Source organism: Odocoileus virginianus, chromosome 26 (genome assembly GCF_023699985.2).
Source record: "Odocoileus virginianus isolate 20LAN1187 ecotype Illinois chromosome 26, Ovbor_1.2, whole genome shotgun sequence".
Classification (NCBI taxonomy): domain Eukaryota; kingdom Metazoa; phylum Chordata; class Mammalia; order Artiodactyla; family Cervidae; genus Odocoileus; species Odocoileus virginianus.
The window spans coordinates 22,616,209-22,632,424 of NC_069699.1; the positions used below are offsets into that span (position 1 = coordinate 22,616,209).

At 38.7% G+C, this 16,216-nt stretch overlaps 1 protein-coding gene across 1 annotated transcript in view; it reads right to left on the reverse strand.

Annotated features, from left to right (window-relative positions):
- Positions 1 to 16,216, reverse strand: part of CNTN6 (contactin 6) — a 310,426-nt gene that overhangs the window by 190,180 nt on the left and 104,030 nt on the right.

A 16,216-nucleotide genomic window follows, 5' to 3' on the forward strand; every position in this document is an offset into this window, starting at 1 on the left:
GAGAATGTGTTTGAAAGATAAGAAAATAAACAGTAAGGAAACTCTGTAAGTATAACTTGAATAAAGATATTTGTCATTCAAAATATGTAACTGGTCTAGAAAGGAGGAGCATAATGAAATACAAGGATGGAATTGTAGATTTAGAACAGTTTTGAAAGATCTTCAGTAATATGACAGAGGTTTGAACCTGATGTGTAAAAGTCAGAAAACATAGGAGTGTTTTCAGTTATAAGCAGAAGCATGACGTGCTTAGATGTATAACTAACTGGGGGAAGGACAGGGAAAGATAAACCAGAGATCAGGAAGTTTACTTATCAAATACTTGAAAAATTGGGCCTTGTCAGTACTAATGAAGAGAATGAGAATAAAATGAGCTATTTTGAAGTGTTTAGAGGCAGTACCAACAGAATGGTATAACTGATTGGATATAAGAGATGAAGAGAACATTGAAGATTACTCTGAGCTAGCTATTGTGCATGAATGCAAAAATACGTTAGTTGAAGTCAACCGTTAAAGGGATATGGAGAAGAAGAAAGACTAAGGGCAGTGATGATGAAAGGAGATGAGAATGTAGATACAAGTTTAATTCATTTTTTTTTCATTTATTGAATAAACATTCATTTAGACACAATTTTTTTATGAGTTACTAGCTACATACTCCATGTTTTCTGTAATCATGCAGATGTGAATGAAGTTTCAATGATTAAATAAATGAAGCGTCCATTCACTGCAGAGAATCATTTTACAAGGCAGTCAAAGTGGCTTTAGAGAATAAAATTATACAAGAAATTTTGCATATATTTAGATTCATATTTTGGAATTTTAAGGCATTCTTCCTTGACAGTTGAGTGATGCCCTTGAGCAGGTGACAGAGGAGGAATCTAGGTCATTGGTCTTAAAAAGGTTTTTTCCCATATGAAAGGAAGGAAGACAGGGTAAATAGAGAAAGAAAATGTACTGATGCAAGTGGGGTTTAATCTCTTAAAATAGTCTTTTGAAGTTTTTTCTTACTTTCTTGGGGAGGAGAAGGGAAAATCATTAGCTAAGACAGATGATGAGAGGAGAGGAAGTATAGGAGGGTTCGAGAAGAGATGATAATATGTAAAATGATCATCAGGAGAATTGAACAAATGAATAGGCAAGAGGTATGTGTTTTGACAGGACAAACCAGGAATATTTGTGAAAGATTTCAAAATGGACTTGAAAAGACTACTGGGTATCCTCTTCACTGAACTTTTTTGGGTTAATGTTGCCTTTTGGTGTCTTTTATTTATTTGATGACAATGTAAGGAAGTGAAAACTATTAAGAATGCAAATGATTCTAACCATTTAAATGCAAATGACTCATGTCCAGTGAAATGTTATTTTTTTTCCCTTATGGATAAAACAGGTTTTTGTTTTGGCCTTTTTTGGAATAACTTTCTTGAATTATAATTCACACATTGTAAGATTTAGCTATGATAAACATATTTGCATATATTTATGAGTTAATTTTTGGGGCTTTCCAGTTGGCACTAATGGTAAAAAACCTGCCTGCTAATGCAGGGGACAAAAGAGATGTGGGTTCAGTTCCTGGGTCGGGAAGATCCCCTGAAGGAGGGCATGGCAACCAATACCAGTATTCTTGCCTGGAAAATTTGGTGGACAGAGGAGCTTGGCAAGCTACTGTCCATTCCTTGGTCTGTGGACCCTTCTCTTCATCTTCAAAACCAACAACAGTACCCTGAATCCTTCTCCTATCAAGTCACTCCAACTATTCTTCCCTAGTCATATTTTCCTGACTCATGTCTGTCTCCTACTTTTAAGGATGCTTGTGATCACATTGGGTGCCTCCAGATAATCCAAGATAACCTCCCTATTAAGGTCAGATGATTAGCAATCTTAATTCTATTTTCTACCTTAATTCCCCTTCACCATGTATTCTAACATATTTACCCAATCCAGGAAATAGGTCATGGACATTTTTGGAGCCATTATCTATCCATCACACCAATCATATAGGAGGCTAAGAAAGGAGAGTTTTTAATAGAGAACATAGTTAAGATTGTCATATGTTAGAGAGTCATAATGAAAAACAAGAATGACAAGAAAGTGTTGATCATCAGAATGTCTCTTGTTTCTTCTTTAGGAGAAATTTCATTTTCAAAGTCAAGATGGGTTGAGACATTAAAGGACAAGTTTAAAATAAATTCAGAACTGAGAGAAAACTGTGGCATTGTATATACCATACTACAGAGATATCAGATGGCAAAAAGAGAAAGAGAGAGCTGAGCAGAGATAACAGCAGGGCCTAGAACTCTTGTACATGTGCGCTTCAGTTTTGATTATTTATATTTTTAGGATGAAAGGGACAAGGTTATTTGTAGGCTGAGGGGCCAACCGAGAGGCAAAGTTAGATTCTATCTTTTGAACTTCTGGGTCTTTGACCCTGTTACGTGCCCAATTTAGAGCATTTCAACATTAACCTTTGAAAACTAACAGCATGCTGTCAAGTACACAAAGAACCAAAAAGCACATTCCTAAAATGTCCCGGAGTGAAGATGTTAGAAAACCCCCTGAAACCCATTATTATCATGGAGATATTACAGTGGCCTCCTTGGTTGCTCTCTTAGATAAGATTGTGTCCGCCTAAATGGCACTGATTCCATTTATATAACAATAACAAACCAAAAAAAGAATATTTGGAAAAAAGAAAAATAAATAGCTGAGAGAAGCACTCTAAAAATCTGTGGATAGCAGACATAGTACTCTAAATGTATATAATTTTCTGGTAACACATAATTGTGTCACAGCAAAGCATGCCAATCTATCAGTCCTGCTTTTACTTATAACCAGCATGGATATCGTAATGAAATCAGTGGGTTTGGGGTTAAGTGTCACCCTAGTGGCCTCCTTTGGGAAGTTAAAACAGTACCTCATTCCCATAAGTGTCATCTGTGCCTTTCTGCTGTTTCACTTAGAATTCTATCTCTAATTCTAGTCACATACTTTTTCTGGCCTCTGTGCCACACAAAAATGCCACCAAATTTGTCAGAAAAGATTTGCCCTTTGTGAAACTAGCCTGATTAAGTTTTATCAGCTCATCTCTCTCTGGATGTTTGGTAACCTCATTCCTTATTACTGTCTTAGAGATCTTGCCTACAGCCAAGGGCAGATCTGCTCATTTATAATTTCCTGATTCTTTTTCTGCTCTTTTCTCACAGATTGGGGCGAGGTGTTTGTGTTTCCATTTTATTTCTCTCTCCTGTAACTGAAACATTTTTGCTAAGCTTTTCTCATTTTGGTTGAAAATTTATTTACTTAGAAATACATCTATATTTTTTCCAATTTATCACAATGAATGTTTCTTATAAATTTAAAATTATTGGTTGATAAAAACCTCTCATGCATTTCCTATACTTTCCAATGTGATCTTTCTTATCATGAAGCGCCCCTTAGAGCAGATGAATGCTTATTCTCTTTATTTCTCTCTTGCTACATCGGTTTAAGCTTCATAAACACCATAATTACACTAGAGCAAACTTGAATATGAAATAAGAAAATGAAATAGCATCCCCTGATCCATTAAGCTATATTGTCTTCCTCCTAATATAAAGATTAAATGACAGAGATAGTTTATAGAAATGACAAACATGAGTTCAATTTATTTTTTCAAACTCATAATCAACAAAATTTTTTTTTTCTTTTATGAGTGGGGAAACTGGCTGATTCCCTATGTGAAAGAAGCATTTGACATTTTGTTTATTCTTTCAGCATGCAACCAGTTCTGAAGTTCTGAATTTTACCTCTTTTTTTTTTTCTCTCCAGTGTTTGAACATAAACAGTTTATCCTGTGATGCTATAGTAACTTTGAAAACATTTCATAATGATGAGAATGCATCAGGCATTTTCTTTTCCTCTTTTATATTCATGCTTTCCCCTTTCTTGTTATTTACCAACTTGTTTCCATGTTCTTCAACATAGGTGAAAAGTTAGCCAAGAGAAATACATCAGATATCTCACTGACAGGGACTGGTATGGATGTGTAGGAAAAAATTTGATTTACTCAACCTGTATTGTTTAAAGTTTTAATTTTATGCCATTATGTAAATAATAGATGATCATTATAGTGGAGCTTCCCAGGCGACTCAGTGGTAAAAGTCTGCCTGCCAGTGCAGGAGACATAAGAGGTAAAAGTCTGCCAGTGCAGGAGACATGAGATGCGGGTTGATCCCCGGGTCAAGAAGATCCCCTGGTAGAGGGAATAGCAACCTGCTCCAGTATTCAGATGGTAAATGAGGGAGACCTGGATTGGGAAGGTTGATCCCTGGGTTGGGAAGATCTTCTGGAGGAGAACATGGCAATCCATTCTAGTATTCTTGCCTGGAGAATCCCATGGACAGAGGAACCTGGAGGGCTGCAGTCCGTGGGGTCGCCAAGAGTCAGACACGACTGAGCGACTAAGTACGGCACAGCACAGCACCAGTGTTCTTGCCTGGGAACTCTCATGGACAGAGAAGCGTGGCAGGCTAGAGTCCATCGGGCCCCAAAGAATCGGACACAACTGAGTGACTGAACATGCACGCTCATTTTAGAATATTTGCAAGACTCAAATATGAAATGAACAAAAACCCAATTGGGCTTTTGGAAACTATTATTAGGATAGTGGTACCCATAATTCCAGGATGTTTTGCTATACTATGCTGTTAATTTTTAATATCTGCTATTATTCAGTTAAAAATATGACACAAGTATTTCCCCTGCTGTTAATTAGCACTTGTAAACTTAATTTTTTAATGGAAATATACTTTTTGAAAGTTTCATAATAATCCATCATGTGACTGGTATATCTAATTGAAAATACTTACCTTGTTCTATATTTTGATCTTCTACTATAAAAACTGAAATAAGAAATGCCTTTCCTATATTTATGACTATTCATATTATGATTATTAGCCTAATTTTCTAGAATTTGAATTAATGAATATAAGAGAATTAGTATTTGAATTGTTCTTATAATTATTGTTAGTTTTCATCTAATTTAGTCTTATAAAGTCAGAGAATGCTTTCCAGTACAAATTTTATCCCAAGTAGGATTTGAAGGATGATGACGATGATGATATATTTGAAAATTTACTTACTGTTACATGTATTAACTTTGGCATTTATTATCTTATTTACTTCTTAACACAACTCAGTGAAGACAATGCAAATTCTCTCCCATTTTACACAGGGTAGAATTTTGACACTAATCAGTCTAACATCAGAAGCCATGAGTATAGAGTTAGGGATGGGTAGATTATTTAAAAAGAAGAAAGAATGAGTAAATGCAAATGACCTGAGTTGTGAGAAATCAAGAATTTGAGAACTCACATAATTCTTGCTAAGGAAAGAGTTGACAAGAAATGAGACTAGAGAGATAGATATCCAAAGTGACATCAAGAGGGCCCCTTTAGCCACTTTAAGAATGAGAAATTAATCCTGAGGGCTTTGGGGAGCCATAAACATAATTTAAGTTTGTGATCGCATTTTCAGTTTGAAAAACATGTCCAAATTCTTCATGCAAATGTGCCAGGAAGCAGTAGCTGCCTTGCTTGTATTTAAGAAGCTTAACAGAGAGTCCAGATTTGAAGTGCTCTCCTGATAAAAATGTCAACTGGAAAAAAATGCACAACCTAAAAGCTGAGTTATGTTTTATTTGGCAGATTGTCTGAGAACTACTCTGAAAAAGTAAGAGAAGAGCCAGAATATACAGGGGATTTTGCAACAAAGACCAGGTGGTCGAAACATCAACACATTACTGTTAATTGAAGAAAACCAGAAACCTCAAGTTAATGAATTTAGCACTGCTTTTTCCTGGATGGGGACATGCAGGCGTCTGGGCTTATTGAAATCACTCCTTTGATATGCACCCTGACTATCCAGAGCTAGTATCCTGCTCTTTCCCATACGAGTCCCCTCTGTGCACCGTTGTGGGTGGCCGCAGCGACTGAGGGCTTGGCGATGGGCAGCCTTTTGCCTCCAACAAGAGTTCCCTCAGGGCGCGCCATGGGGGGGGCTGCAGTGGCTTGTTGGCTAAGGCATCCTTTGTTTACTGATGTGGTAGGCAAGGCATTTATTTCAACTACAAGAAGGAACTAGACTTAGGGCAAATTGTTCGTTATTTGCCTATCAGACCTCAAACAGTCCAGACGTCTGGCTTCTTCTGATGCCTTGATTTGAGCCATCTCTCTTGCTGTGTTCGTGGCATTTTGTCTGACCAGTGACCAAACAAGGGTCGCATATGTTAGACTCAGTTCACATAGTAATGGCAGAATGCTCTTCCACAAAGGGCTGGATTAAAAAGATGTGTTGTATTTTTTTCTAGACAAAGAAATGAAAACAAAATCCTATTCTAGATGTTTATCCATAAAACATAGAAATCTTAACTTTCCATGCTGATTCTAAAGCTAAGCAGAGAGACTGACTGACTTTTAGCAAACATTGCTATTGCTGCTATTGCATAATGGTTATTACCTATTTTATAATTTCTTTTATTTGTTTCTTCTAGAGGTAGCATGGGAGAGGCTGACTGTTGTATAAACTTTTCACAAACACTGATAACTTACAAATGTGAAGGACTTTTGTTGACAAGAGCACAAGTGACAACAAAAAACTAATGGAAAACTCACTTTTTTTTAAAATTTAACAAATATTTATTTTCCTGTCATCTGACCACACACTCAGAATCTGGATTTTGAAAATTTGGTAAGCAAAGATAGACCACAGTCTTCTAGATGTCCTCTGTTCAATATCGTATGCACTAGCCAAATGTGGCTATTTAAATTCACTACAATTAAACATTCAGTTACTCAGTCACACTAGAGAACTCACTTTTGAGTTATAATTTAGCTCTTAATCACAATGCTTGGGGCTGCTCTGTGTGGCTCAGTGGTAAAGAATCCACCTACTGGTGCAGGAGATGCAGGTGACGTGGGTTCCATCCCTGGGTTGAGAAGATCCCCTAGAATAGGAAATGGCAACCCACTCCAGTTTTCTTGCCTAGGAAATCCCATAGAAAAAGGAGCCTGGCGGGTAACAGTCCGTGGGGTTACAAAGAGTCAGACATGACTGAGTGACTGAATATGCACACAATGCTTAGCGGTGTTTTTCTGTACTCCATTTGTACAATTTGTCACCCCCTCATCACTAAAAAATGGAGCCAAAACAAATGAGCAGAAGAGATAAACAGTTTTTTTTTTTTTTTAACTATATTTAATAGCATTTTCCACATTTTGTAAATGGCCATTTTAGAATACCATCTACATGTTTCATAGGGCCTTCATAACAAGTTACCAATAACTGAGAGGTTCAGCCAAAAATTTATTCTCTCACAGTTCCAAAAGCCTTAAAATAGAAAATGAAGGTGTCATTAGGATCCATTCATTCTGGGGAGTCTGAGGCCTCCAGAAATTATCCTATGGCTTCATCTTAGCTTCAAGTGTTTGTTAGCTATCGTTGGTGTTCCTTGGCATCACTTCAGTTTCTGTGTCCACTTTTACCTCACCACCTTCTAAGAAGACTTCAGCCATTGGATTTAGGGGCCAATCAAAATCTGTTTTGAGTTTATCTCAATATCCTTAATTACATTTTCGAAGACTCTGTTGCCAAATATAATCCCATTCTTAGTAGGTGGACATAAATTTTGTGAAGGACACTGTTCAACCCACAACACTTTGCTCAGCATATTTTTGAAATGTTTCTTTTATTAGAGCTGTTCCAAATTTCTCAGACACTTCTTCCCTAAAATAAGAATGGTTCCTTAAGAAGCAAGAGGCAGTCTAATACTCAATGTTTTCCAAGCTTAGTTGAAGGCAATTTTTTTAAGAGCATCTCATGAAATAATTTTTTCATGGACAGTGTTTTTGGAAATGTTGGGGAAGACAAGCCTCAAATACTTCATAGAAAAAAGCTCATTCCTTTTTCTTTCTTCCAGTTTCTCCTGTATTCTGGTGTAAATTTTAGTATATATAGACTACACATCTCAATAAGCCTAGTGGAAATAGCAAAAGTTGCCTGTTTTCACCTTTTCTCTGATTTTCTGCAATCCCTGTAGAAGTGAAATAATTGCTTTTCAATATGAGTTAATTGTTTCTTTGCATGAGTGGGGAGGATGGGATGATTTCCTAGAATAATGATAACTAATATATCATCAGCAGGGCTTCCTTGGTGGACAAGGATAAAGAATCTGCCTGCCAATGCAGGAGATGTGGATTTGATCCCTGGGTCAGGAAGATCACCTGGAAAAGGAAATGGCAACCCACCCCGATACTCTTGCCTGGGAAATCCCATGGACAGAGGAGCCTGGCAGGCTACAGTCCATGCAGTCACAAACAGTTGGACAAAACTTAGCGACTAAACAACAACAAACATATAATCAGCACGCATTGCAGAGTAGGGCACTGTATGAAATATTTTTAATGCATTCTAATCCCTTTAACAACCCTGTGGATATTGATATTATGTCCATTTGACAGATAAGAAGGATGGCATTCAGAGGACTGTGACTTGCCTATGATCACACAGTTGATAAAATAATGAGCACGCGATCTTTGTCACTCTGTGTTCTTCCTTTCCATATAAGCACACATTTCTCCAAGTTATTATGTTGTGTGTATGTGCTGGAGGAAGTATAGTATATATTTGACTTGCATCACTAAGTGCTGTAGGTCCTATTTTTTATTTATTTACTTATTTAACTTTATAAGCTCCTTTTAAGTTACATTAAATACACGTGATTGATTTGGAGATAAAAATGTCCACTTAGGCATAACCTCTTGCAACAGTTTGGCTTTAACAATTCAAATAACAGCACCCCTTGCAAATCACAGATGCTGATTAGCAAGGTTTCAGGGCTGTGCTTGGAATTGCTGGCACCTCTATTACTATTACATCCAGAAAATAGATGAGGTGAGAGATAAAATGGTCTAATTAACCAGGAGCTGCTTCAGTATACTCAGTAAGCAGCCACAGAGTAATCAGAAACAGAACCCTTGCCTTTTGGATGGTCCAGAGATGATGCTTAGATGTATATCAAGAACAATGGCACCTAATACCTAAATAGCCAATTATGTCTATAACCTGAAAGAACTAGTTGAAAGATTCTCTCAGGCAAACATTGGCAGTAAAGAGGGGATTGTCTGAATAAATTCTTGTCTCAGAGAAAATGCTCTTGTATCTCAAGAGTTTTAGAGAATCTGACAGATACAGAAATGCCAGCAAAATTCATAATAAAGTTTATAATTTGAATACTCTTGTTTTCTCATCACTGTCCTATGAGTTTTTTCTCCATCAGGGATAGGTTATTGATAGACATACAGAAACTGTCCTGGGTTGGACAGAATGTTTCATGCATGTCCTTTATTTTGGTTATTTTTATTTACCTTTGAATCCTCAGAACTTCCAGCAGCACATATGATTATTGCTAGATACTTATTTGGTGAATAAATAAGTAAATGGACAACACAAATAGGAATTGAATATTGTAATTAATTGATTTCCTATAAACCCATTGCTGAACCCTTTATTAAGTTATAAAGGATTTAATCTGTTTTTGTTTTAACTGCATGTTTTTTAAATGAATGTGTACAGAGAGCTTGGTCCTGGACTAAGGGCTTTGCATGTTGTGGCTGTTTAGTTGCTAAACCATGTCTGACTCTTTTGCCACCTGAGGACTGTAGCCTGCCAATCTCCTCTGTCTGTGGGATTTCCCAGGCAAGAATACTGGACTAGATTGCCATTTCCTTCTCCAGGAGGTCTTTCCAATCCAGGAATTGAACCCTGTGTAGGCAGGCAGATTCTTTACCACTGAGCCACCAGGGGAGCCCAAGGCCTTTGCATGCACGATGAGAATTTATCCCCATCATCCTGTTAGGGGATGCACACTGACTGAAACCACCCACCCTGGCCAGGCACCATAGTAACCATTTGCATGAACTGTTTTACAATAGGAAGTCCCGATAAGAAACACCACGGAACTAAGAAGCCACCATCAACAGGGTGAGTTCAGGAAAGGTCAAAAAGTGACACCACGTGTCCAACCACCTCCCAGAGTCTTTCTTGATGCATCCATCTTGGCTGAATAAGGCATGGACTTGTTCACCAGAAAGGACTCTGAGTCAGAATGATTGGTTAAAGACAATCTGGAAACTAATCCCATCACCATAAAACCCGACTTCAAGCCATGTGGCAGAGCAGTTCTCCTGGGTTCCCTTACCCTCCTGCTCTCCACTCGGCCTCCCCTTCCCAATAGACTCTCTTGCTTTGTCAGCATATGTGTCTCCTTGGACAGTTCATTTCCAAGTGTTAGACGAGAGCCCACTTTCAGGTCCTGGAAGGGGTCCCCTTCCTGCAACAATACCTTTGCTCATTCAAAAACAAGTATTTATTGTGTGCGTCCTCTGGCCAGTCCCTTTTGGAAGCATAGCGTATAGCGGAAAACAAAACAAATAAACAAAACCGTTTTTTCTCCGGGGTTTGAAAAGAAGAAAGCAATATTACTATTTGCTTGGAGTCAGAAGGAGTCTACTTACAGAGTAAACTCAGGTACTTAATTGCAGTGCCCCTGTTTCTCATAGAGCCTCTACACCAACCACTATACTAAGGGTTTTCAGCACAAATTCCTGTGGTGATCACTACACTAAACAAAGAAGATACAAGTTCTCTGGATGATTTTCAGGCTGAGCAAACACCAAATGCTGTTAAGCAATGCCTGTCTCTAAAAAAATTCTTTCTCATTGAATTACCAAGGTTAAGGGCGATAATTCCATAAGCACAAACACATTAATTTGGAGCTTTTCATCAACAATAATGAGAAGGGGCAATAAGAATGAACCTAACCTTTCATTCTGTATTTTTGTTTTATGACAAAGAGAGGACTTTTTCAACCTGGGAGGAAAAAGAAATTACTTTCTGTTGAGTTTTGTATGAGTTTTTAGTGCTGCTCATGAAAAAAAAAACTTTGGCTGCTGAAATAGTGGGTATAGGTTCTTCGGAATATAGGACGTTAAAATGATAAATCCCAAAGCAACATGGAACTATGATTACACTAAAGATGAGATTAGTAAAATCCAATATACAGTGGCTGAGATCAGCCAGCTTACAATATAGCTCCAGGGGTTTTCTATAAATATGTACCTGAAAAAATTGGGGAACATCCAGGTTACTCAAGGGGTAAAGCAACAAGAGGAAAGTAGGTTGAGTCTAACCAAAGCTATGGTTTTAATCTGGTAAATGTTACTATGAATAACTAAAAATCCTCTTAACAACATACAAGACTGAGAAAAAACAAACAAACAAACAAAAAACCCAAGAATTTGGAAGGGTTTTATTTTGTTTGTTTGTTTTTTGTTTTTAAATTTCACCCCCTCCGCTGTCATCGTGGGCCTAGAGGGTGCCTCAGAAGCCTGGGGGTGGCTGGGGTGGTAGGCATGTGGGGGGACGTGGCGGGGGCGTGGAGGGGTGGGGGTGAGCGTGCCGAAGCACCGGGCTCCTCGCACGGCAGGGAGAAGCTACCCCTCTTTCTCTACCACCCTGGGCCAACCATGCTAGGAGGAGGCCTAGCGGGCAGTTGGCATCAGCACCCAGGCCAGCCTCCAGCAGCCACCTAAACGCACTGCACATGCTCAGACTGCTCCTCCAGTCTGAAAGTGTTTTTAGAATACTCTAGGCAGGAGAGATTCTAATATGTACACTAAAAGAATAAAATATTAACGGTTACGTGCATTTAATGGATATACCAACTAGTGTTGTGTTGCTGTTGTTGTTTAGTCGCTAAGCCATGTCCGACTCTTCGTGACCCTCCTGGACTGCAGCAAACCAGGCTTCCCTGTCCTTCACTAGCCCCATAGTTTGCTCAAATTCATGTCCATTGAGTCTGTGATGCTATCCAACCATCTCATCCTATGTCATCCCATTCTCGTGCCCTCAAACTTTCCCAGCATTAGGGTCTTTTCAAATGAGTCGGCTCTGCATTAGGTGGCCAAAGTATTGTCAGCAAAGTGATGTCTCAGCTTTTTATACACAGTCTACGTTTGTCATAGCTTTTTTGCCAAGGAGCAAGAGTCATTTGATTTCATGGCTGCAGTCACTATCCACAGTGATTTTGGAGCCCAAGAAAATAAAGCCTGTCACAGTTTCCATTGTTGCCCCATTTGTGCTGATGTGCTCAGTCGTGACTGACTCTTTGCCACCCCAGCGACTGTAGCCTGTCACATTCCTCTGTCCATGGAATTTTCCAGGCAAGAATACTGCAGTGGGTTGCCATTTCCTTCTCCAGGGGGTTTCCACATTTATTTGCCATGGAATGATGGGACTGGATGCCTTCACCTTTGCTCTTTGAACGTTTAGTTTTAAGCCAGCTTTTACACTCTCCTCTTTCACCTTCATCAAGAGGCTCTTTAGTTCCGCTTTGCTTTCTGTCATAGGGCTGTGTCATCTGCATATCTGAGGTTATTGATATTTCTCCCAGCAGTCTTGATTCCAGCTTGTGCTTCATCCAGCCTGGCATTTCTTATGATGTACTCTACATGTAAGTTAAATAAGCAGGCTAACAATATACAGCCTTGATATACTCCTTTCCCAATTTTAAACCAGTGCATTGTTCCATGTCCATTTCTAACTGTTGCTTCTCAACTTGCATACAGATTTCTCAGGAGGCAGGTAAGGTGGTCTGGTATTCTCATCTCTTTAACAATTTTCCAGTTTGTTGTGATCCACACAGTCAAAGTCAATGAAGCAGAAGTAGCTATTTTTCTGGAATTCTCTTGCATTGTCTATGATCCAAAGGATGTTGGCAATTTGAACTCTGGTTCCTTTGCCTTTTCTAAATCCAGCTTGTACACCTGGAATTCCTTCATTTACATACTGCTAAAGTCTAGCTTGAAGGATTTTGAGCATAACCTTGCTAGCATGTGAAATAAGCACAATTGTATGGTAAGTTGAACATTCTTTGGCATTGCCATTCTTTGGGATTGGAATGAATACTGACCTTTTCCAGTCCTGTGGTCACTGCTGAGTTTTTCCAAATTTTCTGGCATATTGAGTGCAGCACTTTCACAGCATCATCTTTCAGGATTTGAAATGGCTCAACTGGAATTCCTTCACCTCCACTAGCTCTGTTTGTAGTGATGCTTCCTAAGGCCCACTTGACTTCTCATTCCAGGATGTCTGGCTCTCAGTGAGTGATCACACCATTGTGATTATCTGGGTTGTGAAGATCTTTTTTACACAGTTCTTCTGTGTATTCTTGCCACCTCTTCTTAATATCTTCTGCTTCTGTTAGGTCCATACCATTTCTGTCCTTTATCGAACCCATCTTTGCCTGAAATATTCCCTTGTTAGCTCTAATTTTCTTGAAGAGATCTCTAGTCTTTCCCATTCTATTGTTTTCTTCTATTTCTCTGCACTGATCACTGAGAAAGGTTTTCTTATCTCTCCTTGCTTTTCTTTGAAACTCTACATTCAAACGGGTATTTCTTTCCTTTTCTCCTTTGCCTTTCACAGCTTTTCTTTTCTCAGCTATTTGTAAGGCCTCCTCAGACAACCATTTTGCCTTTTTGCATTTCTTGTTCTTGGGGATGGTCTTGATCCCTGTCTCCTGTACAATGTCATGAACCTCCATCCATAGTTCTTCAGGCACTCTGTCTATCAGATGTAATCTCTTGAATCTATTTGTCACTTTCATTGTCTAATCATAAGGGATTTAATTTAGGTCATACCTGAATGGTCTAGTGGTTTTCCCTACTTTCTTCAATTTAAGTCTGAATTTGGCAATAAGGAGTTCATGATCTGAGCCATAGTCAGCTCCCAGTCTTGTTTTTGCTGACTGTTTATAGTTTCTCCATCTTCAGCTGCAAAGAATGTAATCAATCTGATTTTGGTATTGACCATCTGGTGATGTCCATATATAGATTCTTCTCTTGTGTTGTTGGAAGAGGATGTTTGTGATGACCAGTGCATTCTCTTGGCAAAACTGTTAGCCTTTGACCTGCTTCATTTTGTACTCTAAGGCCAAATTTGCCTGTTACTCCAAGTATCTCTTGACTTCCTACTTTTGCATTCCAGTCCCCTATAATGAAAAGGACATCTTTTGGGGGTGTTAGTTCTAGAAGGTCTTGTAGTCTTCATAGAACCATTCAACTTCAGCTTCTTCAGCATTACTGGGCAGGGTATAAACTTGGATTACCATGATATTGAATGGTTTGCCTTGGAAATGAATAAAGATCATTCTGTCGTTTTTTGAGGTTGCATCCAAGTACTGCATTTTGGAATCTTTTGTTGACTATAATGGCTACTCCATTTCTTCTAAGGTATTCTTGCCCACAGTAGTAGATATAATGGTCATCTGAATTAAATTCACCCATTCCAGTCCATTTTAGTTCATTGATTCCTAAAATTTTGATGTACACTCTTGCCACCTCCTATTTGACCAATTCCAAATGTCTTGATTCATGGACCTAACATTCCAGGTTCCTGTGCAATATTATTCTTTACAGCATCGGACTTTACTTCCATCACCAGTCACATCCTCAACTGGGTGTTGTTTTTGCTTTGGCTCCGTCTCTTCATTCTTTCTGGAGTTATTTCTCCACTGATCTCTAGTAGCATATTGGGTACCTACCAACCTGGGGATTTCATCTTTCAGTGTCCTATCTTTTTGTCTTTTCATACTGTTCATGGGATTCTCAAGGCAAGAGTACTGAAGTGGTTTGCCATTCCCTTCTCTGTATATTCATAAGGGATTTGATATAGGTCTTTCTTGAAGGGCCTAGTGGTTTTCCCTACTTTCTATCTTGTATATTTTCTCCTGCCTCCTTTCAAAGACTATGGGCTGCTTTTCTGGGTGTTCTGATGTCCTCTGCTAGCGATCAGAAGTTGTTTTGTGGAGTTTGCTCAGCGTTCAAATGTTCTTTCGATGAATATGTAGGGGAGAAAGTGGTCTCCCCGTCCTATTCCTCCGCCATCTTAGCTCCTCCTGGTTTTCCCTGCTTTCTTCAATTTAAGTCTGAATTTTGCAATAAGGTGTTTGTGATCTGAGCCACAGTCAGCTTCCGTTCTTGTTTCATCTGACTGTATAGAGCTTCTCCATCTTTGGCTGCAAAGAATATAATTAATCTTATTTCAATATTGACCATCTGGTGGTGTCCATGTGTAGAGTTGTCTCTTGTGTTGTTGGAAGGGGATGTTTATAAGAGCAGTGCCTTCTCTTGGCAAAATATTGTTAGATTCCTAACCACTGGACTGCCGAGGAATTCCCCTGAGGGTGACTTTGGGATGGTCTGAATTTGCAGTTAGTATCAGAAGTGAGGGTGTTCTTGGCAACTCCTGAATTTTGCAAAGAGAAAGAAAAAAAGTGAAGTCGCTCAATTGTGTCCGACTCTTCGCGAGCCCATGGACTGTAGCCTACCAGGTTACTCTGTCCATGGGCTTTTCCAGGCAAGAATACTGAAGTGGGTTGCCATTTCCTTGTCCAGGAGGTCTTCCTGACCCAGGCATTGTACCCGGGTCTCCTGCATTGTAGGCAGACACTTCGCTGTCTGAGCACCAGGGAATTTTGCAAACATGTTATTTATTTCTCAAAGCAAACTCATGAGGCATAAGATCACATAGCTGAGAATAGAACATAAGCAAAGTATTTTCTGACATACATGATTACAATAGTTTCTTAGATCTGTTTCCCAAGGCAAAAGAGATACAAGCAAAATAAACAACTGGGACTAAGTCAAACTGAAAAACTTTTGAACAGCAAAGAAAATGGTAAACAAAGCAAAAGACAACCTATGAACTGGGAGAATATATTAGCAAATGATGTTACCCAGAAGGGCTTAATTTCTAAAAGTGCAAATAGCTCATCACATAACGCAATTTAAAAAAAAAAAACTGAACATAGGCAGAAGACCTAAACAGACATTTCTCCAAAGAAGACACACAGATGGTTAACAGGCACATGAAAGATGATCAACATTGCTACTTATTAGAGAAATGCAAAATAAAATTACAATGAGATACCACCTCACACTGGTCAAAATTGCCATCATCAAAAAATCTACAAACTGTAAATGCTGGAGAGTGTGTGCAGGAAAAAGAACCCTCCTACACTATTGGTGGGAATGTAAACTAGTGCAGCCACGGTGTTTTAGGACCACCATTTTTCTGAAAGATTGCATATCCTATCCCTCTAAAATATTGGTAATGATAT